Source organism: Piliocolobus tephrosceles, chromosome 3 (assembly GCF_002776525.5).
Source record: "Piliocolobus tephrosceles isolate RC106 chromosome 3, ASM277652v3, whole genome shotgun sequence".
NCBI classification, from domain to species: domain Eukaryota; kingdom Metazoa; phylum Chordata; class Mammalia; order Primates; family Cercopithecidae; genus Piliocolobus; species Piliocolobus tephrosceles.
In genome coordinates, this window is record NC_045436.1 from 125,822,040 (window position 1) to 125,846,387 (window position 24,348).

The 24,348-nt window shown below is 35.8% G+C and overlaps 2 pseudogenes; one reads left to right on the forward strand and one right to left on the reverse strand.

Moving 5' to 3' along the window:
- Positions 1 to 3,076: 3,076 nt before the first annotated feature.
- On the reverse strand, positions 3,077 to 3,378 carry LOC111547088 (annotated as a pseudogene).
- Positions 3,379 to 22,007: 18,629 nt separating this feature from the next.
- On the forward strand, positions 22,008 to 23,463 carry LOC111547086 (annotated as a pseudogene).
- Positions 23,464 to 24,348: the final 885 nt, after the last annotated feature.

Consider the following 24,348-nt stretch of genomic DNA (forward strand, 5'->3'; position numbering starts at 1 on the left):
ACCAAACCACAGTTATTTTTTGTAGCTCAGGATGTTATATAAGCCTCAATTAATTGGTCTTTTCTCATGTGAACTTCTGTGCATATACACATAATATTGTTTTTCTCTTGTTAATCTATCTTGTGTCAATTTAATTCCTAGACCAATGAATCATGTTTTATCTTTTTCAAAAAACAAACAAAAAAATATAACTCGTGAAAATAAATTAAAACCATCCAAATGAGAATACGCAAAGACTGTTTGTTCAGAGCTTGCCATAAAGCAAGGGAGTCAGCCACCATCAATTGCTTTTGGCAAAGATTCAAAGTCCAGCAGGGGAGTGAGAAATCTTCAAAGTGAAATTGTAGGTTGTTGGCCTTGGGTAGCTGGAGGCAGGCTAACTAGAAGTGAAAGCACCTATTTGGCTCTCTCTGGTTAATCCCGAATTGGAACCAGAAGCAAAATTAGGGAAGCTGTTATTTATTGATCAAGTCATGACCATTTTGCACAGTTTGTAATTTGGCTTCCTGAACTGTCGCTACAGAGTTTGTGATTAGCATTTTATTTTTACATATGGTCTGGTCATTGTTGGTGTATTTATCCCTCTTTTTCTCACATAGAAAGACAACACACTCAGAATACTAGCATTTATTTGCATGCTGGTCCCACTTATAAAAATGAGTTTCAAAATATATTTATACGTTTAAATATATTTCTACACTAGAATTAAAGCATACTTCTTTCTTTCTTTCTTTCTTTTTTAGACAGTCTCACTGTGTCACCCAGGCTGGAGTGCAGTGGCACCGTCCCGGCTCACTGCGACCTCCACCTCCCAGGTTCAAGCTATTCTCCTGCCTCAGCCTCCTGAGTAGCTGGGATTACAGGCATGCACCACCATACCCACCTACTTTTTTTTCGTATTTTTAGTAGAGATGAGATTTCACCATGTTGGCCAAGCTGGTCTCAAACTCCTGATCTCAAGCCATCCACCGGCCTCAGCCTCCCAAAGTGCTGGGATTACAGGTATGAGTCACTCTGCCCAGCCTGAGTTAAAGCATACTTTAAAAAAAAAATTGTGTATAGAGTTCTATGTAAAATAGATATTGACTTAAGCTTTATGTTGTTGTTTGTTTTGGGAGAAGTCTCAATAATGCCACATTGAATTGGAGATCTTTTAAGGACAGTTTCGAAAACAAGATGGAAATACTTTAAAGGTTACCATTGACAGAGTAGGAGCATCGCCATCTTGTACAAGCCCCTCATTCTAAAGTTCACCTTAATCAAAAACCTCCTAAATCCAAAGGACATCAGCTAAGGTCAGCAAAAAAATAAACCACAACTAAAATCTCCAACCAGAAACATTCCAAACTCCTCCTTGGCCAGAGTCATGCTAGCCCAGAAGTAACCTCCCTCTGACAGGGAAGGTTTCAGCCTCAAGATAACCCCCTACGGCCAGAAAGATGTCAGTCCCAAGATAACCCTCCCTCCTCCCAGAGACATTCCAACTCTGCCATAAAGCTTCTCGCTCACACAGAAACATTCCAAGCTTGTGATAAGCCCCCTCACTCTAAAACCAATATACACTGCTAGTCTGTAAGAGAAGGTGCCTCTGACCGAAATTGGCAAGAATCCCCTCTCAGGTTTATTTTCACTAAAATAAATGTGTCTTTAACTGTCGAGCTGCATTTCATGTTTCTTCCCTCTTTCTTTAACTGTTACAACCATAACTAGCAGAAACCTGATAGTTTACTATCAGTGTTCCTTACACATTGATGACAATCCCCAAGAGAAGAGCAATCTTACTGTGAAAGTGTTTTTTTTTTTTTTTTTTAAACTGGAAATAATTAAATCTGATACATAAAATAAATCATGAACCATACAAGGTCTTCAAAAGCAATTTTGTTACATGAATAAATTATTTTTATCTTTAGAAAGGGGACACAACAAATTCTAAAGTATGCATAAAAATAATTTCAAATAAAGAAATGATTCTGTGTTCTTACACTTGATTCTGGGTAAAAGAAAAGTTTTGAATATGGCATCATGTTACCTTTAAGAAGTTGAAAAATAATCAACTTCTGAATAATAAATTATAAAAGAAAAGTGTATAGTACAAACAATTTCTTGATTTAAAGAAGGATCTGCTTTAAGTACAAATGTTTAATATAAGTTAAATAAATTGTCTTCTTCAAACCATTTTTTCATTCTTTTCAATAAATATTTATTGAATATGCAACAGAAGAAAAGACTGAGGATGAGAGCTCAAACAAGACCATCATACATAACATATTTTGCCTGAACTACATTTTATTTTTTTCTTTCATCATTGAGATTTTATTGGTTGAGGACCAGTACAGACATTTCAATTTGTACACAATTCTTAACATAAGTACCAAAAATCTAAAAGGCCATGTATTATAATTCTTTTTTAAAGTTATTCCAGTGACTTTCTCCCTTAAAATTTGGAAGCAAATTTTCCTTAAAGGCTATCAAGTACCAGTACCTTCATATGTTGATAAGCTGTTAAATACCTCCTACCAATTCACAACTGAACAGCAGATACACTATATATTCACATTTTTAATCTTTCACAGCACAGTAATAAAGTTATTAGGACATCAGGACAACCACAACCAAAGATGTTACAGAGTGCACACAGTTCTCACAGGGAGAGCTATGATCAAGGAGTGGATATTTTAAGGAAACAATTCTACTACAAAACGTGGGAATAGAAGTAATTTAAAATGTTCAAGACATTAAACGCAGGACATACTCTATATTGCCATTTAATCTGGTTTGTATTATAGAATATAAAAACTAACCTCCCCAGCTATGGTATGTTAAGTTGACACCCAAGACAGTGAAAGCCTCCCATAATTCAATATCCCACAGTATTTTTTCAACCAGCAAATAATTTCACCTCTTAAAAAAAAAGCATTTACACTTGAAAAATGGGATGAGGTGTGATTCCTTCCTTTTTAAAAATGTTTCTAGAGCTACTAAAAAACTTGCATTTACAAAATAGTTGATAATAAATATTCCTCTGGATTGTACAAGAAGGGAGACAGGGACCACTGATAAGACATGGTATATGGTATTAATCAGACTTGACTTCTTAATCTCCTGCTTCATCAGAGGTGGGACTCTCCTCAGTTTTCGTTCCCCATTTTCTGCAGGTAAATCTTCAGTTTCTTGGTTGGCCACTTCGGCCTGTTTTCCCTTTGCTCCCCTTTTCCGTTTTGTTTGCCCTTTTTTGTCTGAGGATTTGTCTTTCAGTGCTGCACTATTCAGCTTCGCTTCCACTTTTGCAGGAGCAGGTTTAGCTAACAACCACTCGAATCTCCTCTTGGGCTCTTTCTTGGCAGCCCCTTCATTGGAGCTGACCTTCCTCTTGGGCATCCTGGTGGCAGGGAGGGCACGTGCCAGGTTCCTGTGGGCTGGGGCTTGCCTAGAGCCTTTGCGAAGCTGAGCTGTACCTCCTCTCACCGCCCGAGCTGCTGAGACCCACTGCCTTAACTACATTTCGAAAACTTGAACCAACATTTCAAAATCAGGACATTTCATATACAAGTCTGGATTTCAGTCTTCCCTTGAACAACCAGGGCCTGCATTTGTGTAGATCAGCTCAACAAAGGAGGCAGAGAAGGGTATGTGATGTTCACCACAGCTCTGACCACTCCCCAATGAGATTCTACCTCTCTCAGTTGTCCTTTATCAGAGAATTGAAAAACGAAAGACCAATAAAGTATCACATTTTACGAAAAAGTCCCTTTTACATTTCAACTGCCTTCTTAATTTAAATTAAATATGCAAAGACTTTCTGTAATGAAGACAAAATCCAGCCCACTTCAACTGCTTTTAAAGGTTTAGTATTAGGTGGTGGTTCACACCTATAATCTCAATGCTTTGGGATGCTGAGACTTTAGAGGATCACTTGAGCACAGGACTTCAAGACCAGCCTGGGCAACAAAGCAAGACTCAATAAATAAATAAATAAATAAATAAATAAATAAATAAATAAAGTTAGCAAAGCAAGACCCAATAAATACATAAATAATAAATAAATAAATCAAGAATGTTAGCCAGGCATGGTGGCATACAACTGTGGTAGCAGCCACTTCAGGGACTGAGGTGGAAGGATCACTTGAGCGTGGGAGGTCAAGGCTGCAGTGAGCTGTGATCTAGCCACTGCACTCCAGCCTGGGTAACAGAGTGAGACCTCATCGCCAAAAAAAAAAAAAAAAAGAGAGAAAAAAAGGTTGAGTATTTCTTATCCAAAATGCTTGGTACCACGAGTATTTCAGGGTTTCTTGGATTTTGGAATATTTGTATATATGTAATGAGATATCTTGGGAACAGGACCCGAGTATAAACACAAAATTCTTTAGTTTAACATACACCTTATAAACACAGCCAGAAAGTAATTTTATACACTATATTTTGATAATTTTGTGCATGAAACAAAGTTTGTGTACACTGAAGCATCAGAAAGCAAAGGTGTCGCCATCTAAGCGAACCATGTGGACAATCTGTGGTTGTTTGGCATCGCCATCACTCCTGACTTTGAACTTATATGCTATTAATAAGCAATCATTTTCTTACTCACATGTAGGTATTTAAGTAACAAATATGACATATCATTAATACAGTGAATAAACAATGTGTTCAGATAACTAAACAGCACAGTAGCATCATCAGAATACCTCTATCAGCTGTTAAACAACAGCAACGATAAACACCAGCAGACTGAATAAACTGCATTGTGCACCTGTGTTTTCACTGCAACCTATCACGAGGCCAGGTGTGGAATTTTCTACTTTGTGGCATCATGTTGGCACTCAAAATGCAAAATTGAATCAAATATAAAATGTGGACTTCAGACATTACAATATTCAATCCTTCTTTAATTTTCTTGCTATAACTTTGTTTCCTGCACAGGTTTTGGAGCATACTGGATGTCGGATTTTCAGATTAGGGATGCTCAACTGGTATTATTCTGGCCCCTGCAAAGCTTTCAGTAGGTCCCCTACTATGTCATATCAGGGACTGTGCGAGTTCCTGGGAATAGCATTGTAACTCATTCTTGAGTGGGTCCTTGACTTCATTGAGTTTATAATCTAATAGGAAGAAGGTTATGAAGAATTCTAATAAAGTAAAACAAGCAAACACAACAAACCTTCCTCTTTAACTTATCAAAAATGGAAACTTTGAAGAACTGCTCTTTAATAAATCACTGGAAGGCACCAGGCCCCAGGTGTTTTGACTCAGCCTCATTTCAGACTGAGATCTGAGGCCACAATACCTTATGTGCCTATATATGCTAATAATCACCATTTCTTGTACCACTCTTTACATATTCTCATCTACACAATCATCTTCAACTCTTTCTCATGCACTTCAGTCTTACAATTTGTGATCAGCAAACTCCCCTGTAACTTCCACCTTTTCTCTGAATGTTCTTTTCAGTGGCTGAGTTCCATTAATCCTGGCTTCCTTTTGTGTAAATTCTTCTGCTGAATTGCTTTTAACAGAAAGTCCTTTTATTCTTTCTCAGCTTATAAACCTCAGGACAATGAGATGTGATAGGTGTCCTCCTTTCTTCTTACTGCCATATCCAATTAATTAATTCCCCCCTGTACTTTTGAGAAAATTAATGCTAAAGCCTTTGCCATCCATCTATAAGAGTGACACCCTTTCTTATGTCTTAATGCCTTCTGCTAAGCTATTACTCTTTATCATTTGTTGAAGATTTCTCTCAGGGCAAAGAATTCCTCCCTACCTGATTATCATTATCAACTATTTCAACATTAACATAAACGAAGTCGCCACACCCTCATCTCTTTGGTTCTTGAACTCTCGTCTCTACCTTACATACCCATTCCCACACTCAGCTTTGATTTCATTAGAAATTGAATCAAATATAAAACATGGACTTTGGACATTACAATATTCAACCCTTCTTTAACTCTCTTCCTATAACTTTGTTTCATGCACAAAATTATCAAAACCTTCTTTAGCTCTCTTGCTATAACTTTGTTTCATGCGCAAACTTTGTTTCATGCACAAATTTTGTTTCATGCACAAAATTGTCAAAATATAGTGCATGAAATTACCTCCTGACTATGTTTATAAGGTGTATGCTAAACTAAAGAATTTTGTGTTTACACTCGGGTGCTGTTTCCAAGATATCTCATTACATACATACAAATATTCCAAAATATTGGCCCTTTCCTGGTTTTATTTCTTTTATTGTCCAGTTTAATTAAAGTATGCCATTATAATCACTCATTTGCAAATACTCAACTCTTTTGCCCTTTTTACCACCTTTGTATACTTTAAGAAAATTCTTACTGAATTCTAACTTATACCATTTTTCTCCCTGTAATTGAGAACCGGAATATTCTGGGAAAAAGAAAAACATACAACCGGGCATTTTCACATTAAAGTCAAAATGAAAGACTTCAGATGAGCACAAAACAAGTATGTTCAAACTCCTGTGACGTCTCCCTAGTGCATTTGTTTTCCAGCATTCTGAGATGATATAACATGCCCTCTCCACTTTTTTCTTTTTTTTTTTTTTTGAGACAGAGTTTTGCTCTGTCACCCCGGCTGGAGTGCAGTGGTAAAATCTCGGCTCACTGAAACCTCCGCCTCCGGGTTCAAGCAATTCTCATGCCTCAACCCCCCAAGTAGGTGGAATTACAGGCATGTGCCACCACTGCCGGGTAATTCTTGTATTTTTAGTAGAGATGGGGTTTTGCCATGTTGGCCATGTTGGTCTCGAACCCCCAGCCTCAAGTGATCCACCTGCCTCGGCCTCACAAATTGCTTGGATTATAGGCATGAGCGACTGCACCTGGCCCTCTCTCTATCTTTTCAACTCCATTGTGTTAAGTATTAGTGATCTACTTAATGTTTTATGGAGACAATTTAATGTATCAAACATAATCTCTTCAGCAGAGACTGCTAGTAACCATATAATATACATTGAATCCTTATTTTTAATGACAGAATTCCATTCTTTAGATAAGCACATTGCCACCTTGCAAAAGGATTATTTCTCATCCTTCCTTGAACCTAAGTTTAGCTATATGAATCAGTCCTGGCCAAGGAGACGTAAATAGAAACTTTATGTAGTGTCTTCATCATTAGAAAGCTCATTAGAAAGTATGCATGTAGTCTTCTTTTTCTACTTTCTCCAACTTTCTGCCTGGATTTTTTAATTTTTTTTTTTATTTTTTATTTTTAGTTTCTAGTGTGTTTTATGCTAACAGGCAGAAATCTGCCAAGAAAAACAGAGAAGGGTCAGATAAAATTGAATGACACTACATGTCATGATGAAAAACCATCTGGGGTCCTTGTCCAGTATTGTTCCAATGGAGTGGAAGAATTAGACAATGTTTTCATGTATAATGTGAGCAAAAAGACAAGAATTAAAGATGGATAATTTATAAAAATCTTTCAAGAAGTTTGATTATGAAAGATATGATAGAAGAACAACAAGGAAAAATTAAGAATTAGGAATTTTTTTTAATGGGAGGTGCTTGATCATTTTCACTTCATTTTTATTTACTGAAGGGGTATGTGTTGATTTTAACAAGTTAATCAATCTAAAAGAAGAATTAATGTTCTCTCCACACCTCTCCTTTTCCTTTGGCCCCCTAAACAACCTGTTCTTTATTTTTCATACTATTTTTTTTTAAACATGACATTGTTTTAGTTTTCTCTCCTCTAAAGTGGGAATAATAGTAGTACCTACATCAAAGATTGCTAAAGATTACATATGTTTTTGTTCTTTGGCTATTGGACCTGTGATTAATTTGTTTACTCTTGGGTTCATTCCCTAATGCCCATTACTCTGCTTGTCACCACGAATATCTGACTCCTTCATTTCCTAGGACCCTTGTCTATTGACTTCTAATTGGTTTCAGTATCCTGAATGTACCAGCAGAACACTAGGGAGAAAGAAAAGGAGAAATCAGGATATTTATCTTTCTTCCTCTCTCTTTCTGTCTGTTCCATGCTAGATCTCAATAGAACCTCTCCCTTCTTCATGGTTTGAGCTCTCCTTGAAGACTTTCAGTCGCTGAACTTGAGAAGCATCATCGTGTCCCATTTGTACTTCCAGCCATAGGAGTGATAATACTTTTCACGTGTCGCTAAGCTCAGGGTTGTCTTACTATGACCCATTTGGTTTTTCATCTCGTTTTTCATGTTTACAACTAGGTTCCCATGTTATATTCCTCTACTGAACTACTTGGCATGGGTTCTGTCTTCCTTACTTCGTCCTGACTGATACAACTATTATTATCATCATCGTCATCATCATCAACTGAGTAAGTCAGTAAATAAAAAGTGGTTAAATGTGGAAAAAAAAAAAAAAAGTGCCTCAGAAAATAAGAGATGGAATACAAAGCCCAGGTAAGAGGAAAAGCCTACAATTGGAAAATGGAAATAACTTCATATTTAAAAAATTAAATAAATAAATAAATAAATAAGCATCTAAAAGCATGTGAATAGCCAGTCAAGATTATTCTGTATTTTCTGTTTTGTTATTTTTATCCCATCTGTTTATCTTGGACATGTTTGAGGCAACTAAGGCCATAATCCAGTTGTACCTTGTCTCCCAGTAGCACCTTAACAAGGTAGTGTGTCTCCAGAAAAAGGTGGCAGAAGTATGTGTTATACAATTAGAACCTGAGAAGTGTCAGAGAGCTCCCTGTGTCCCAGAGTGCACAGAGGCAGCAGAAGGAAATCCATGCAACACAAAAGAGAGCAAAAATAAAAACAGTTACATAAAACTTCTGAGCAGATTGGAGATGAATAGAGCTCAAAAAGTCCCTAAGCATAATTTGTTGTGGGAGCAACAGAAGAATTTCTCTTTGCTTAAGAGTGGTACTAAAGAAGAAGAGATTTGCTGAATTTAATGCATCAGATGAGAGCCCAGAATAATTTAGTAGCAATATGTACAGACTGATCACTAAGAAACAAGCAAGACAATATGTGACTCAATAGAAGTCAATGAGGACAGAGTACATTTAGGACTAGATGCCCAGTCCCACCCTCCAATGTCTTTAGACTATGTAAGATACACGGACCCTTGACACAGTTCCTGGAAAAGGAGAGGGGAGACTAAGTAATAATAATTGGGATTATGGTTTTGACATTCTGACAGAATAGGGCTAAAAATCGAATATAAATTCAATTTTAGAAAAATAATTTTTGTTTATTACACATCTGAATTAGAAAACTGAGATTTCTCCCTCTGACAAGTGAATAAAAATAGTCGAAGGTTGTTACAAGATCAGTTTTAAAGTCATGTTGGAAAAATAAGCTCATAAAATATTTAGAAATTTTATGAAGCATAGTACTACATTAAAAATACGAATGGGCTGGGTGCGGTGGCTCACACCTGTAATCCCAGCACTTTGAGAGGTCGAGGTAGGTGGATCACTTGAGGTTGGGAGTTCAAGACCAGCCCAACCAACATGGAGAAACATCGTCTTAAATACAAAATTAGCCAGATGTAGTGGTGCCTGCCTGTAATCCCAGCTACTCGGGAGGCTAAATCAGAAGAATTGCTTGAATCTGGGAGGTGGTGATTGCAGTAAGCCAGGATCGTGCCATTGCACTCCAGCCTGGGCAACAAGAGCAAAACTCCGACTCAAAAATAAATAAATATATTCATTCATATATATACACAAATAGATATATGTATGTATATCTATGTAGCCATATGAACATATATATGAATAGATTCATTCATAGATGTGTGTGTATATATATACATATATATCTGAATTAGAAAATATACATATATACACACACATATGAATATAAATATGTATGTATGTATATGTGTGTGTATATATACACACACACACACACACACACACATATGAATGAATCTATTTTGCTCAAAAAGAGAAAGCCGAGGTGGAAAAAAATTACTTATTTCAAAATGCTTAAAAATGTTTTTGAATAATTAGTTGAAACACTGAAATCACCTAGACTATAATCTTGAAATTTTAGAAATAGTTAGCATTTTGGTCATCTTGCAGTTTTGTTTTGTTTCTCCATGTATACAAAATTATTTGTGAGGACAGAATTAATTATGAAATTACTTATAATGAAATTTTTAAATATTTATAGTAGTTTAATTTCAACTGGATAAAATAGAGATATATGTTTATATGGGGCTAAAACTATAACAGGTAAAAATGTAAGGGTGGGGTTCACTGCGCCCATGTCCTGTCTGGAATCCAAACACAGCAAGCCATCTTTCAGCTTAAATACTTTTTACCTTAGTTTTCCCAGTGTTTTCAAATGAGTGCTAAAATGGTAAATTAAGAAATAATAACTTAAACACTTTTTGGCTATATTTGTGATGGAATTTGAATTGGCATAAACTTTTTTCATACAAGAGATAAATCATTACTTGGCATGTAAAATGCCCTGGTCAAAATTTATTTGCCGATTTTCTTCAAAGAGAAAAATCGTGATGTTCTGGCAAAGAGTATACATGCGAATAAAGAGAAAGGATTCATTGTTTATCTAGCAAGTTGCTCACAAATTCAAAATACTTAGCAGTTATCTTTCAAGACTGAACACTCACATCAAAGACTGTAAGCAAAACTGTTAATTGTTATACTGTATTTGACAATATCCTTATAATGGGAATTAAGTTTAAGAATGGGAAAAAGAGAACTGATCGCTGGTAACATAAGCAGTTTTTCACCTTAAATTACATGTGACAAAAACTGTGGTGTTAATAGTTTAAGAAAAAAGGAAAAGAATGAGTTATCTTTCTTTACTGAGCATGGCCCTACGTGACATAGCAAAAAAGACTAATGAGTCAGTGACTGTTTCGTGACATAATTAACTAAATTTTCCAGTAATAATATGTATTTATTGAAAATTTCAACTTCATATAGTACCACTTCTTTGGCAAATCACTTTTCTACAGAGATTTTCATAAACCTTTAAGAACGGAACAGCAGTGGGCACCAAGCAGTCTACTAGATGTCCCTGGTTTATTGTTCTATGGCATTAGAAATATTTTGGCAAAAACTTTGAGAAATGTAGCCTACTGTATAATTTTTTGGTCACTGATTTCACATCTTTTTGATAATTTAAAAATTTTGCCCAATTTTGGCCATTAGATAACAATACCTTCTAGAGAAGCCATGAGCCATAACTCTTCATGAAGTTCCTCTTGCTCTAAAAACAGAGGCCCATGTCCTGGACCCAGATCCAGATAAAAGGGCCAGGCACTATGTTGTCTGTATCAATTACTAAGTCATAAAGGTCTTGGAGGGGTCTTTGCAAAAACCAGGAGAGAGTACCTCTGTCTCGTTTTCTTTCTTTTTTATTTATTTTTTTTGTTTTCTCAGCAACCTAGCTCTCAGGGAAAGAAAAAGGCTCTTCCAAAGTGTCTGGCTGCAGCATGCCAATAATCGTGTACAGTCAGTAGCAGTGCAACAAATCACTGGTAAGTGATGAAAATATAAACATGGTAATTCTAAAGGGCTTAGATAAAAGGACAACATGCTATTTGAGGATGGCTTTTAACTTTCCAATGAAAAGAGAAGACAATTATTTCCTCTCTAGGAATTTTGGATACAGAAATAAGTGGGAATGTGACTTTATCTTGCTTCTTTGAGCTGTCCTTCCATAAAAGGATAATATTCTGATTAACAAGCTGGCTTTTGTAAACTCTAAAACTAAGTATGTTTACAGATTAATTATTCTCTGGTTATGGGAGAAGAAGCAAGCCTTGTCGAGAGTAGCAGTAACCATCTCCTTTATATCACTGCAGTAGGGGTTGGTACTTTAGGCTTCTTTTGCATTCATCCCCATAGCATTTTGTGACGCGTGTCATGAAAGACAGCAGTACGAGATTTCCTGCAGATTTCTCTCATTGATTTGTTAACTGTTCTATACAGTGGTTGTCTTATCACACTGATCACTAATGATGACATAGAGAATAATTGCCATCCTATGACTGATCAGAAAAGTCATTTTAAATATGAAAGTAATAATATTTTATTATTAATAGTCTACATAAGCCAGTTCTCTCCTTTCTAGGATCCATACTAGCAGAAGTTGTAAAGCAGTGTCTTAAATACTCATTCAGGGTGTTTAATACATTTTAAATCAGTGGGAGATTCAAACATTATCAACCTTGCATTTTCTAGGGTTTTTTCTTAAATTGTCTTTATCAACAGAATTGGCTGAAAGGATATCACCAGATCTTGCAACAATATGACCAAAATATTCATAACTTGATCTTAATAAGTTGCATAGTTTTAAAAAACACATTAAGTCTCAACAGGAAGATATCAAACTATAATTTTACCTAAAAGGTCTTAATAGGTGCTATGTAAATATGACAGTATATTATTAGAGGAAAATATTACCTAAAATAAATTGTGAATCACTTTATGGTTAGATGAACTGAAATTAATATTGATATTGTGTGCTTCACTCTTAACTGGAAGAAAAATAACATTGCTGGAAACATTAATATGATGATGGTGCTTCAGGTAAGCAACTCACAGCTTTTTGCCATTTAAGCAAATAACAGTAGCTTTTTTTTTCTCCTGAATGTTAAAATTATATTTTGTTGTAGAAAAATGTATGATTTAACAATTATTTTCATTATATAGAATTTTCCAGTAGTTCAAAGTCTACATTTGAAACTTACTTATGCTGACTTTTTTTTTTTTTTTTTAATTTCCTGGATCAATAGTATCTCTAGAAATTAGATATCTCCACGGAAACTTTTCTCTTCTTCTTGATTTACCTTCGTCATTTTATAAATATTTTTTCCTTCTGTTTTAGAGATGGGCATGAGATAAAATGCATATGTTATGGGGAATATATTTAATATATATTTGTATTTTCCAATTCAGCATTCTAAAACAGTTATCTGCCAAGCATGTAAAGTTAAGAATGCTTACAATTTCCGTATCACCACAAACTGTTACAATCCGCACCTTTCTGTCCTTTCCTTTGAACATGGCCATTGTGATACCATGGACCTTTTAATGACAACACCGCAGCATACAACATGATAGTACACCATGACCAAATAGAGCAGTTTTGTTTTTAATAACATAAGATTTAATAGTTTTCATTTTGGTAATTCATTTTAGTTTGAATTCTTGGTTTGGATGTTTTAGGAATTTGGACATTTGAAAAAAAGGTTTCCCTCTGTAAGAACACAAGAGTTCTACTTTTGCCAAATTGAGTTAGAACTTATGTTTTTCTATCTCCTCCTTCTTCACTCCTTCCTTTTCTCCTTCCTTCCTACTTTCCTTCCTTCCTTTCTTCCTTTTGTCCTTTTTTTCCAACATTTTGAAACATAGATAATTAAAATAATAAATGAATCCTTAGAGAATCCTATTTATATATTCTCAATGAATTTTATTACTTTTTTTTTTTTTTTTTTTTTGAGATGGAGTCTCACTCTGTCGCCCAGGCTGGAGTGCAGTGGCCGGATCTCAGCTCACTGCAAGCTCCGCCTCCCGGGTTCACGCCATTCTCCTGCCTCAGCCTCCCGAGTAACTGGGACTACAGGCGCCCGCCACCTCGCCTGGCTAGTTTTTTGTATTTTTTTAGTAGAGACGGGGTTTCACCGTGTTAGCCAGGATGATCTCGATCTCCTGACCTCGTGATCCGCCCGTCTCAGCCTCCCAAAGTGCTGGGATTACAGGCTTGAGCCACTGCGCCCGGCCTACATTTCTTTAAGTAAACGGCATTTCACGTTATGTGTGAGTAAAATGCACATGAACTACAAAGACATAATAGTAATAATTCAGTTTTACCCACATAGTTCTATTTTATTTGATTCTTTCTTCCTTTGTTAGTATTGGTAAATATATTACCTCACAAAATGTTATTAAAATCTGCACTTCACAATAATTTTTTCGTCAAACTATGACATGTATTTTATTTGATTCCATTATACATTTTATAATTTTGTATTGGAATGCAGTAATCGCGTATATTATAGGGGTTCAAAAGTGATGCAAAGCAGATTTGTAAAATAATAAGTTATATAGTTAATATATCAAATAAGTTTATTTTGCATCATAAATGTTAGCTATGACTTTCCTTAATGGATGAATTATATTCATTTATTATTTTAATTATCTATGTTTCAAAATGTTCAAATTGCAACATGATGACACTTGTAATGATACTATTAAACACGTATTTCCTAATAAAATTGAGATTACAAAGATTAAGCATTAAAAACTTGCAGTTTGTTCTCGCACCAATTAATATTGAAATTCCATCTTTTCCTAAGGTAATTTTTGCAAAAGTGTTACATAATATATTAATTATTCATTTACTGTCATCACAATTCTTAGTGTACTTGATCTATTAAGAGAAAAGTATAATTACATAAAAGGAGACTGTGGTCTATTTTTCTATTTTAAGAAATATTGCTCTTTAGAATAAACTACCCCACTGAATATTTTTTGGTATGGAGTATAAAAATGTTACTCAGGTAAAACCATAATAATAATGATCATTATTTATTTAGCAATATTTAATGTGAGTGATATTTGCAACCATCACTTTGTTTTTAAGATAGTTTTATTTGATTGGTGTATAAACTGTAAATGTTGAATTTTCTGTAATAAGGTTTAATCAGGTATATATCATATATACACATATAAGTTTCTTATAATTAGCTGTCATTTCTATAGAAAATATAAGTAAATAAAAATGTTAAGCTGGAACTAAGATTGCATGACCTTGCTACCAATTAACTTAAGGAATTGTTAAAGGCTTTATCATTTTTCTGTAGCACAGATCTTTATAAATTAAAAGAAAACTTAAACAAGATATGTATCTGTTGTCTTCATTATACTGGGTAAGAACTGAGAGAACAATTAAAACAGGGCTCTGCTTCTAGTAGGAAGATATAAACAAAACCTGAAATCCAAGTAGTGAGCTACTGCTTTTATTTTCAAGATTTTGAGTATTTTGCCAAGGGCAGACTGTTACTTTGGACAGAAAGAAGAGCCAAACATAAAGGAGAAAGGGAAAACTCACGACATAGAAAGAAAATCTAAAGTATTTGACAGTATTGATACTGCCTAAGATGAACATCTTTGACAACATTTACATTCCCAAGGATGAAGCAAGCACTGAGCTTTGCAAAGGATATTGAAGACAGTAGATACAAGAGGCCCTACTGGAAGGAAGTATGCAGGAGTTCATCAAGAGTGAGAATAAGAGTCTACTGCAAGCAACTGGCCATATCAATGGGGGACAGCAGGGAATGCTTGAAAGATATCTAGCAAAAACATATATAATCTTCACTAAATCAGAATAAAAAATTGTCCTTCATTTATTAAGGACTGTTGGCTGGGTACAGCAGATGGTGCCTCCAGTCCCAACACTGTGGGAGGCCAAGGCAGGATAATTGCTCAAGGCCAGGAGTTCGAGATCAGCCGGGGTAACACAGTGAGACCCTCGTCTGCACAAAAAATAATTTTAAAAACTTTAGCTGGGAATGGTGGCATGCCTGTAGTATTACTAGTTACTTAGGAAATGATGACTTGAACCCAGGAGTCCAAGGTTGCGTGAGCTATGATAGCACCATTGCACCCCAGCCTGGACAACAGAACCAGACCCTGTCTCTGAAAACTGAATAAATACAAATAAAATAAAATAAGAATTGTACACTGAGTATCAGAGTAGAATGAATGAATTGCGACTCTACTTACTTTGTGGTTTTATTTTTATAATAATATATATTAATTTTTTGGTATTTCCCATAACAGAGTATGATCTATTCTCCATAAATCTGTTTGTTATTTACAAGACAACATAATTTTTAAACCTTACAAGTATGTTATATATATGTTATATATACAATTGGGGAAAATTTATTACAAGTTTGAAAGTCAAGTGAGCCAAAAGAAATAAGTAGCACCACTTACAAAATCCTGTCAATGAAAGATTCTTTTCTGTTTGGATCCCTTACAGCGCCTATTTAAAGACTATGGGTGATTTTGTCAAAAGAAACACCGTGCAAATAATAAATGAAAGTAGAAATGTGGGTAGACACTGATAACAAAAATGTATAATTATACTCAATTCTAATTATTTCATTGGCTGCCCTTCAAAGTAATTGCATTTTTTTTCTTCTTCCTATGGAGTCTCTACAAATTGATCTTACCAGTGACGCCACATTACACACACACACACAAAATGTCTGTGAAAAAATGTTTGAGGAATCTATCTTCTTTGGTTATGAATTCGCTCTTTTCAAATAACTATTGACAATACCACTAAATACAAACTGACCAAATGAATTGTGTTATGTGATATAAAGCAAATAATTCACTTACAGCCTTACTTCACTGTCTTTTCTTTCTCTCATAAAACCTAATTGCTTGGTAATCAGCATTTCTGACACCTTCCTGAGAAGAAATAACATTGTATCAAGAAAAACACAAAATGCACACCTATCTTTTAATGGGCTCGTTTAATGTTCTGTCCCCAAGTCACCCAAAAATGTATTTTGTGGTTGTAGAGAAGAAAATCAAGCCTAATACTCTACTCTGGTAATCAACTTCCTATATAAATTCTCACTTCAGTTAAGTTTCCAGTCAGGCAAAGGTAAGTTAAAATCTTTGAAACACTATTCTCCTTTCCTGACAAAAAGACACATAAAAGCTGAGTTCAGCTCTCCTGCAGTTTTTGGAAAGAGAAACATTCTATTTGTATATAATTAAAGGGGTTTCTAAAATAGCAAACAATCATAGAAGTTTTCAGTTACTATTGTACTATTATGGCTACTATTCAATTTTTAATTGAAATTATTCAAAATTAAAAATAATTAGTAGATAAGTTAAGAAAACATGGAAACGCAAGTTTTTAAATAGTTTAGGAAGAAATGACGGAAGATAACATGAATTGAACACGTTTGAATTTGTTGCCTATATGAGTAGGGAAAATGGAGATACAAAAATTATAAAGTGAAGAAACTTGCAATGATATTTCAGAGGCACTGGAAGTTCCACAACAAAGGGGACACCAAACTGATATGAAGTACTTTGAAGAAGAATTGATAGTGCATCCTCCTGAGATAAGATGAACTTTATAAAGAGAAGAGGTAAAAGGGGTGATCCATCAGGGAATAATGACTTATGCATGTAAACATGCCCAATATTGTGCTGGATTTGTAGAGAAAAATGAAATTTGAGGGGGACATTACAACAAAATTATCACTCATTATCTACTATTTGCTATACTAGACCTTATTGATAAAATATGGGCAAAAGAGAAACAGCAGGCACCATTTATTGGCCAATAAGAAGAGAAAGCAAACAAATAACACAGAAATAAACTCATGCTTGGAAACTAATGCTGTCTATGAAAGAAAGGAACCCAGTGCTCTGAGCAGAAAGCAACTTATTTCAATTAGAGGACTAAGAAACTGACTTTTAAGCCAAAACCTCATTGATAAGTATGAATTAGCTGGGCAAAAGAATATTGAAAATTAGCCAGGCATGGTGGCAGGCACCTGTAATCCCAGCTACTCAGTAGGCTAAGGCAGGAGAATTGCTTGAACCTGGGACGCAGAGGTTGCAGTGAGCCAAGATCGCGCCACTGCACTCCAGCCTTGGCAACAGACTAAGACTCTGTATCAAAAAAAAGAAAAAGGAATATTGAGCAAGCAGTAGAGGGAGCTGAGTAATGGAGAGGTGTACTTCAATGAAAGAGAGATAAAAACTATAAAGGACTGAAGGAATTTTCCAGGCATTGGATAGCAAAGAGTGAGGGTAAGAAGGACTGGAGAGTAAGAATGACTAGAAAGGCATCATGAGGGCACGGTCAAATTTTAAAATTAGTCCTGAATGCAATGCAAAGCTTTGGAAAACATTTAGTCAGAGAAATAACATCACCCAATTTATATTTTAGGATTATTTTGGTTGTTATAAGAAGATTGGATTAGTTGGGAGTGAGAATGAAAGCAATTATTACACAAGATAAGAAAGTAGGATGACTAAGAGTGTTGGGATGGAAATTGAGATAACTTGTAAAATTTAAGATATTATTTTAAAGACAAAATTGGCCAAATTTGGTGTACAATCATATGTAAGGGTTACTCTGCTTCATTCCTTGAGTAACTACCGGATGGTAGTGTCATTTATTGAAACAGCGAGGGCTAAAAGAGGAGTAGATTTGTTTGCAGAGCTAAGGCAGAATGATTTTGATCATGATAGAATTAAGATGCTTAAGATATATTCAAGCAAAGAAAGATGAAAGAATAAAGGGCTAAAGGAAATTTTAGATGGGTAGTAGATTGTTGCTTATAGGGCTTGAAACTCAAAGATCACCAATTAAAACTGGTGATACTGGTGATATATTTCTGGGAGATGTAGACATATAAAATTTCTAAAGGCATGCGACTGCCTGAGCTAGACAAAGTAAGTGTATATTACATGAGGGGAAAAAAAAAAAAAAGAACAACAACAACAAAAATCACTATACAAAGTTCTTAGGTTGTGTAAAACAGAAATAGCCAGAAAAGAAGAAAACATATTAAAAAAGTAAACTCAAAAGCAAATAATAAGAAATCATGAACTGAATTAAAGACTTTTTTTTTAACTCAGAGACCGGTCAAATGTATCAAATAAATAAAATACTGATGAGAAATCAAGTAAGACAAAGAAGGAAAAATGTGTATGGATTTGACAACATGGAGGTCACCAGTGACCCTAACCAGAGCAGAGACCAAATAGAGTTGGAACCAATAAAACCTGCTGTACTTTTCTATGAAGAGAGAAAGCTGTCTGAATAAATCAATGTAGTATGCTTAAATTATAAAAATAAATGAACTATGTATTTATTTACAGGTAAAGTCAATATATTTAATTTCTTACTTAATATAACAATTAAATCTAGAATCCACATGGTTTACTTTTTATAAACTTTGATGCTTACTACCATATTTTTAAAATGCAATCTACTTTTTATTTTACAATGCTGTATTAGTCTTTTCTCACAGTTCCACATGGCTGGGGAGGCCTCACAATCATGGTGGAAGACAAAGGAAGAGCAAAAGGATGTCTTCCACGCGGCAGGCAAGAGGTCATGTAGAGGGGAACTCCCCTTTATAAAACCTTCAGATCTCATGAAACTTACTCATTATCACAAGAACGGCACAGAAAAGACCTGACCCCATAATTCAGTTACCTCCTTCTGGCCCTGCCTTTGACAAGTAGGGATTATTACAATTCAAAGGAAATTTGGTTGAGGAAATTTTGTTTGAGGACAGTCAAACTATATCATTTCTCTCCTGGCCCCTCCCAGATCTCATATCCTCACACTCCAAAACACAATCATGCCTTCCCAACAGTCCCTCAAATTCTTAATTCATTCCAGCATTCACTCAAAGGTTCAAGTCCAAAGTCTCATCTGAGACACGGCAAGTCCCTTCGCCTATGGGCCTGTAAAATCAAAAGCAAGTTAGTTACTTTTTAGATACAATGGGGTTACAGGCATCGGGTAAAAATGCCCATTCCACCTGGGATAAATTGATCAAAACAAAGAAACTACAGGCCCTATGCAAGTCCAAAATCCAGTGAGACAGTCAAGTCTCAAAGCTCCAAAATGATCTCCTTTGACTCCATATCTCACATCCAGGTCATGCTGATTATTGATCATGATGTAAGCAGTGGGTTCCCATGGTCTTGGGCAGCTCTTCCCCTGTGGCTTTGCAGGATACAGCCCCACTCCTGTCTGCTTTCATGAGCTGTCATTGAGTGTCTGCATGTTTTCCAGGCAAACAGTGCAAGCTGTCAGTGGATCTACCATTCTGGGGTCTGAAGGATGGTGAATCTCTTCTCACAGCTTCATTAGGCAGTGTCCCAGTGGGGGCTCTGTGTGTGGGGGGGGGTCCTACTCCACATTTATCTTCTGCACTGCCCTAACAGAGGCTTTCTGTGAAGGCTCTGCCCCGTAGCAAACTTCTGCCTGATATTTAGGCATTTTTATAAATCCTCTGAAATCTAGGCAGAGGTTTCCAAACCTCAGTTCTTGACTTCTGTGCACCTGCAGGCTCAACACCATGTGGAAACTTTTAAGGCTAGACGTTTGCACCCTCTGAAGCCACAGCCCCAGCTGTACCTTAGCCCCTTTTAGCCATGGCTGGAGCAGCTGGGACAAAAGGCACCAAGTCATTAGGCTGCCCACAGCAACGGGGCCTTGGACCTGGTCCATGAAACCATTTTTCCTCCTAGGCCTCTGGGCCTGCAATGGGAGGGCTATTGCAAAGGTCTCTGACATGCCCTGGAGACATTCCCCCATTGTCTTGGTGATTAACATTAGGCTCTTTAACAGTTATAAAAACTGTGGCAGGCTTGAATTTCTCCCCAAGAAATGGGTTTTTCTTTTCTATCCCAATGTCAGGCTGCAAATTTTTCAAACTTTTATGCTCTGCTTCCTCTTGTACACTTTACCACTTAGAAATTTCTCCACCAGATACCCTAAATCATCTCTCTTTAGTTCAAAGTTCCACAGATCTCTAGTTTAGGGGCAAAATGCTGCCAATCTCTTTGCATAGCAAGAGTGAGCTTTACTCCATTTCCCATCAAGCTCTTCATCTCCATCTGAGACCACCTCAGCCTGGACTGTATTGTCTATATCACTATCAGCATTTTGGTCAAAGCTATTCAACAAGTTTCTAGGAAATTCCAAATTTTATCACATCTTCCTGTCTTCTGAGCCCTCCAAGCCTCCAGGAAGTTCCAAACTTTCCCACGTTTTCGTGTCTTCTTGTGAGTGCCGCAAACTCTTCCAATCTCTGCCTGTTACCCAGTTCCAAAGTTGCTTTCACATTTTCAGGTATCTTTACAGCAGCACCCCACTCTACTGGTACCAATTTACTGTATTAGTTTGTTCTCACAGTTCTGCATGGCTGGGAGGCCTCACAATCATGGTGGAAGACAAGGAAAGAGCAAAATGATGTCTTATATGGTGGCCGGCAAGAGGGTGTGTGCCGGGGAACTCTCCCTTATAAAACCGTCAGATCTCATGAGACTTATTCATTTTCATGACAACAGTGTGGTAAAGACCTGTCCACATAATTCAATTACCTCCCTCTGGCCCTGCCCCTGACACGTGCGGATTATTATTACAACTCAAGGTGAGATTTGGGTGGGGACCGTATCAATTGCCATATAATTGTTCTTGAAAAATAAAATCATATGTATTTCAGTAATATTAGAGGAAAATAAAGAATGAAAGTCAATAAATATTTATACATTTTGAATTCTTCTTATTTTACAGATAAGGAACTTGAACTACCAGAATAACAGCCTCTTATTAGACCAGATTTTGCAAAAATAAACTAAAATTCTCTGTGATATTCTAGTAAAAAATAAATTCCATGAATTTAATAAATATTAATAATAATGCTACCAAGAAGTTAGCCTTTTCATTTACAAACATAGAAAATGACAACCATAACTGTTGTTGTTTTTAATGATAGTTAAAATAATGGTTAATAACTATTAAAATAACAGTTAATAACTGAGTTATCTGTCTCAGTCTAGTTGGGCAGCTATAACACACTACAATAGACGGGGCAATTTATAAACAATAGAAGTTTATTACTCACAGTTCTAGAGGCTGAGATGTCCAAGATAAAGGAACCAGGAGATTCAACATCTGATGAGGGTTCACTCTCTGCTGCCAAGATGGGACCTTCTGGCTCTGTCCTCACATAGCAGAATGGCAAGACAGGTTTATGGGGCCTCTTTCACCTGGACATTATTCCCATTTGTGAGGGTTCTTCCCTTAGGACCTAATCACCTCCCAATGACTCCCTCTTTTAATACATCACCTGGGAGTTAGGTATTAACATGAATTGTGGGCAGATATGTACATTCAGATCATAGCACCATCTAAAGCATCCTTAGAAGTCTGATTTATTTGCCTATTTGACTATAAAATTCAAAAAGTGTACATTTTTTACATGGAAGATAAAGTTCACAATGAGCTCTGATGACCTGGAATTTGCCAGTTTACTAGGAAGGAATACTCTCCTTGCTTATGGTTTTAATTCATTTACTACAGGAATGCTGGGGGTGAAACCTGATGACACTGTATGTACTGAAGCTTTTCAATAAATTGTGTTTCAGTTTTAATAAGATCTGGCGCATTGTTTTATTTGTCTGTTCTCACTATTGTTAACCAGATTTTCTTCTACATTTGAGTAGTTCTTAGGTGGACTTTCAACTACTAAATGTGGTAATTTATAGAAAAGTACATGTCTTGTCTGCTGAAGCATGTATCATTGCTATGCATTACTTATCACTTAATAATTTAATGTAAAAGTACTCGTCAATAAAATTATTATTTTCTAGCTTACACTTGATAGTTTTAAGAAAAAGAACAAGGAAATAAACCTATCAGTATTAGCAATGGAAGTAGCACTGTTTCCATAAGAAGTTAATTCTTCATACATTTAGGAAGATTGTATTTTTGAAACAGAAAAGAAGGCAAAAGAAAGGAAGAGAGAAGGGACAAAAGAAATACCAGTGTGAAAAATGTATATTTTTTAGAAAACTCTTTTCGGTCTCCCTTCCTTGTTAACCCTTTTCATGATTAAAAACAAACAAACAAAAAAAAAAACTGAAATAATAATGAAACACATGTGAAGTACTCCTGATACTATGATTGGGAAACATAGGTTAAACATGGTTCCACAGATGATCGAAAGATTGCCTTTGAGACACTGAAAGTGAAGGATGAGAAGAACTTTAAAGAGACTGAAGTACAGACAAAAAAAATACAGAAACTACAGGATGGCATGAACATTTCAAAAGGCAAGATCATCGTACACAGCGGCGACAGTGAAGATGAAAATTGATATGTCCACAATGACAAGAAATTAGTCCTTGTACAACTGTGAAAACTTAAGCCTATGCAGCATCCCATAACTTACTCAAACTCACCCTCAAGGCCCTGATAGAGATTGTTGAAAAGGGTGAAAAGATCTGTAAGCTTGCTGAAATATGTAGAAAATTTGAATATAAGAAAGAAAAAGTGCTCCATTTTTGTCAGTATTGACTTGCTAAGGAGCAGGAGGAGATTAAGGAGAACAACCTAGAAGACCTGAGGAGCTCGCCAAGTTGACGGTGGACTACATAGGGATGGAGAATTTCCAGAAATAGTATGACAAAGTGAAAATGCAGCAACTGGCCTTCAACACAGACGAGTCCACTGTTAGAAATCACTGGGAAGTTGTGGGAGATGCTGAAGGAGTACTTGAATGGCATCTCAGTGAGTGACGAAGTGCTGGGCCAGATCAACCCACTGTTCATAGTCATCCTTGGATGCAGCTTACCCTAGCCCTTGTCCACACCTATAGCCCATCCAAGTAGCAAACAACATTCAACCACTTATCATGTCATTGAAGCAGCCCACATGATCTCTCACACCCTGTGATCTAAGGAAAATCTCTTTTCAACCCACAGAGATTTTTTTGAGAGACCTAAGGACTTTGCTATTAAAAACTTCCAATGGGGCAAGGGCAAAACTCTGGTTGGTAGTTGGGTAACTTTGAGCAAGTAGACAATTTTTCTTAATTTGAGTTTAATTTCCTCACATTGTGTGATAAGAATAAACACCATAAACATAAAATATTATATTCATGTGAGGTATAGATTACCATTCTTTTAAAAAATTCTCTATTGATTGGAAAGATAAGAACAATATCTTTTAAAGGAAATTAATTAAAACTACATTGACTGATTTGCATACAGAATCTTGTCATATTGATTCATGACTAGTCTGATGTTTACTTACCAATCTAAGAATTTTTCAGGCAGATTGAGCAAAAATAGTTTTGTTTCAGGCAATACTGACATGAAACTAGATTTTTAAAAAACATCATTATATATAAAAGTTGATACAATTACTTTTATCTATATTTATTTTCAAAATTATTTATGTCTTCAAATGTGGCTGTGCTGGGGCAGGGTAGATTCTAAAATGGCTCCAATAATTTCTACTTACTAGCATTATCTAGAATTCATAACTTTGTGTAATCCTCTCCTCTTGATTATGACTTCCTTCTAACAGAGTATGACAAAAGCGATGATTTATCATTTCCATGATTAGGTTAATGTGTGAAAATAAAACTTTCCTAGATTTCTCAGTGTTCAGGTAAATAGCTCTAGCTGCTATGACATGTTCCCATATCATGAGAATTAGATCTATAGCCATTTGTCTAGTTAATTGTTCTAATTTAAAAGAGTAATAGAGCGTCTCTTATCTTCTTAGGGGGCTAAATGGCTATAGCTAGGAGTAGATTTCTTGCTTGAGTCCCTG